Source organism: Octopus bimaculoides, chromosome 2 (genome assembly GCF_001194135.2).
Source record: "Octopus bimaculoides isolate UCB-OBI-ISO-001 chromosome 2, ASM119413v2, whole genome shotgun sequence".
Lineage (NCBI taxonomy): Eukaryota > Metazoa > Mollusca > Cephalopoda > Octopoda > Octopodidae > Octopus > Octopus bimaculoides.
In genome coordinates, this window is record NC_068982.1 from 26,782,809 (window position 1) to 26,787,167 (window position 4,359).

Genomic DNA, 4,359 nt, shown 5'->3' on the forward strand with positions numbered 1-4,359 from the left:
ATATATATATATATATATACCTCAAGGACGCGCTTGTTATGAAAATACATCTTAAAGTAAATAAGAAATAGCAATTACCGCTACTGAACAGTGAAGCCGTGAAGTCCTAAAATGCAACAAAATATTTCGATTCTGTAGAAGACATCACAAATGTGATCAGCAGCTGCCCAAAATGTTATCAGAGTAACTCCTTCCAATGCAATATGACACTACCGCTAAAACAATATGTAATGCCATACGAAAAGGAGATTGTCTTGTAATAGATAAAAAGAATCACTCTGTTATTGAGTACATACTTAAACATAAATACAAGAAGTATTGTTGGAACATTCCCATGAAAATTTCTACGAATGCAAGCATAACAGGCCGGATATTGTTGCTTGGGACAGACAAGAAAAGTATATACCGTCATAGAGGTCTGCTGCCATACTGATGTCTATATCTCTCCGAAAATCAAAGAGAAAGAAGATACCTATATAGAAATGCTTCAAGACCTTCAGCATCTACTCCTAGAATATAAATTCACCTTTACACATGTGCTGTGTGGAGACCGGCATGTCAAAGAATAGACTCAACGTTTCCTCTGCGTGCTGTAAAAGGCGGCTGCAAGAGGTTGAGGCAGGATTTGCACTTCCACCTCGTAAATCCCTCACCAGCAACGACTTCCTAACCAGACACATTGGTTAGTAGGTTGTCGCCTGTATGATGCGTTATCTGCCAGGAGTAGTAAGGAAAATCCAACAATTGGGATGATGCAGCGCGGCGCTGTAACGGCGTATGACCCCACACTACTACTAATAATAATAATAATAATAACAAGAAGAAGAAGAAGAAGAAGAAGAAGAAGAAGAAGAAGAAGAAGAAGAAGAAGAAGAAGAAGAAGAAGAAGAAGAAGAAGAAGAAGAAGAAGAAGAAGTTGAGCATGTCTTTTGGTCGCTGACGATATGTGCATCTCTGATCATATGCAGAAGTAGTGGGGAAGCATCATAGCCATGTGTTGAGAGGAATTCTTTGGAGTTTGAATAATTCACCTCTGGAAACATGGGTGTTTCGTTCAATATCTTTAAACAATTCTTATTTAGGGAACTTTTGAGCAGAATGGGCTACTCGACCTGAAGAAAATTCTAACTGCGCCCCACCTGCAAGGTCATGTGCTGTTTATCTTGATATGAGATCACTATGGCGCGCTCATATGGTTGTGATGCATGTGCCTTGTGTACCCCTTATCAGACGGGTACTCATGATGGGTATACTGGGCTTCGTATATTTTACCCCAATGTTACTTTGATGCCATGCACTGCTCTTTCCCTCAATAATAATAATAATAATAATAATAATGATAATAATAATAATAATAATAATAATAATAATAATAATAATAATAATAATAATAATAATAATAATACGACCTGAAGCTACTCACAAAAACTGAAGCAGAACTGGACAGCCTAGTCCAGTCTGCGCGGATTTTCTACAATGATATAAAGATGGAGTTTGAATTCTCAAAATGTGCTACGATGGTGATACGACAAGGAAAGCTTGCCAAGTAGTGAAATGATAAATGCAACTCAATCTAGCTATAAATACCTGAGAATACTTGGGGCAGATGGAATCAAACACAACGACATAACGGAAAAGACAAAAAGAGAATACCTACAGTGAGTGAGAAGAATATTGGCTTGAAAGCTGAATGCCAGAAGCATAATTTTGGCAATAAACTCGCACGCAGTCGCTATAGTTCGATATGGCGCTGGAATCCTGAAGTCGACAGAGAAGGAGCTAAAGGAGATGGACAGGAAGTCAAGAATGCTCCTGACAATGCATGGAGCCCATCATCCACGTAGAGACACTGATCACCTATACATGAAGAGAGCAAATGGAGGAAGAGCACTGATAAGTATGGAAGACTGCGTGCGTATCGAACTCGAGAGCTTAATGAGATACCTAGCCCAAAATAAGGAAACCTTGCTCGCGAGAGTTAGGAACGGGGGAGTATTGAAAGCAGAGAAAAAAGGAAAAAACAAAGGAAGGGGTACGAAATGGATATGAAGAAGAATTACGCAAGAAGGGACAACACAATCAATTCCAATAGCCACAACAGAAGTTGCTGGAAAAAATAGGTGGGATTGACCGATGAAAGGGACATTAAAAAAAGAGACCGCGAGCACTATACTGGCAGCACAAGACCAAGCTTTGGCCACGAACTGAAGGGTCAACCTTAGGAATGAGCAAGTCTCTTCACTGTGCTGCATCTGCAATAGGGTGGATGAAACCATTGCCCATATCACGAACGAATGACCTAGACCTGCCGAAAACCACTACAAGTTCTGGTGCCACGATCAGGTAGCGAAAGTGCTACATTGGAAATAGAGCGAAAAGAGGTGGGGGGCTAGAAAGAGACAAGACGTGGTATGAGCACAAACCGCAGAGAGTGGAAGACTCGGAGACTAGCAAAATCCTCTGGGATTTCCCAATCTAAGCAAATCAGGTGCTAGAGCATAATAAACCGGGTGCACCACATATGTTATATAGTTGATGTTGCATGCCCCTTTGACCCACGAATAGTCAAGAAGGAAGGTGAAAAGACATAAGTACCAAACAGCCCGAATATATAAAATGAAGGTGAAGATAGTGCCAATTACTGTAGGGTACTTGAGAACATTGTCAGAAGGCATCAAGGGAAATATAAAGGAAATTGAAATAGAGTGTCCAGTAGAACGGTTACAAAAGATTTGCCTCCTTGATACGGCCAGAATAATCAGGAAAGCATTAGATAGCTGCAAAGAACGGATAGCAGGGTACCGTAGGCTGCAAGTAGCAAGCCCACTGCGCATGCAAGATTCCAGGAGCTCTGAGATAAAGAGAAATAATAATAATAATAATAATAATAATAATAATAATAATAATAATAATAATAAGAAGAAGAAGAAGAAGAAGAAGAAGAAGAAGAAGAAGAAGAAGAAGAAGAAGAAGAAGAAGAAGAAGAAGAAGAAGAAGAAGAAGAAGAAGAAGAAGAAGAAGAAGAAGAAGAAGAAGAAGAAGAAGAAGAAGAAGAAGAAGAAGAAGAAGAAGAAGAAGAAGAAGAAGAAGAAGAAGAAGAAGAAGAAGAATGGTGGTGGTGATGACGAGAAAATTAATGCACTTAATTATGTTAGTGAATACTTAAAGTGGAAATCTGGAAAAGCTACTATTTCCGCGCACATTCCAAATACAATTGTAAGCGGTAAAAATATGCAATCCTTTTGTCAAGTTCTAAATATGGCATTGTTTTAGTTATCTACGATCCACTCATGGAACTTTGCATCTTTTCTAGAAACCAGCTACTTCTTTACACGAAAACTTAAAATAATCAAAAATACAACATATTTCTCTGATGCTCATTCATCATATATGATACATATTTACAATTTTTTTCAGGTTAACTTAGGACTTATAAAAGAAAAAATTGATATTACTCAGAACGTATGGAGCAAGGACTAACCAAAAGTCTAAAACAAGCATGAACATTTAGGACAAACTTATGAAACTACTTTGAACATGCGAACGATTAAACATTGGTAGAAAGGAAAAATATTAATTTGTAGTTCTTGCAAATTTCTGAATGTTCGATTATAAAAATAATTTGAACACACATTTTAGGCAGAAGCAGAGTTTGACTTACCGGAGCCGAAAAACAACATACAAAAAAAAAATATTAAGCCATCTAAGCAATGATTTATTCAATTTCCGTTGAAAAAAACAAACTTTTTATATCTTGGCAGTGAAGCACATTACGAACTTCAAGCCTCCTATAATGTGCTGCCATCCCCACGCAATCTATTGAAATGGAAAATAGTGAATGACGACAAATGTAGATTCGGTAAAGTTGGGACGCTAATTAAGAATATTCTATCTAACTGCTCAATGGCGTTGGAAAGGTATATATGGAGGTACAGTGAGGTCCTCAAATTTCTCAATAGTGCTGCTAAGAAGCAGATGGCAATAATCAATGATGGCAAGAAACGGCAGACGGATGTAGTTAACAGTTTATCACGTTTGTCCATAAAGGTCGAGATGTTATCCAAAAACAGAAGAAAATTGAATGAGGAGAACTGGGACAGAGTATGGCGGGGAGCAGCAGATCTTGTAAGGTGTGAATGCCTCTTTGCAATACCAGCAAGGTAGAAGTCGGGTGTGACAGTACGGTGTAAGAAACGAAAGATAATACACCTTGTTGAATTAACTGTTCCACAAGAAGACAATTTAGATGCAGCCCAGGTTAGGAAAGCCAAGTGCTGTGAGACGGTACTGGAGGACTGTTTGGAGTGCAGTAACTTTCTTGTAGAAACTGAATCTAGGGGTTTCATTGGGACCAGATTG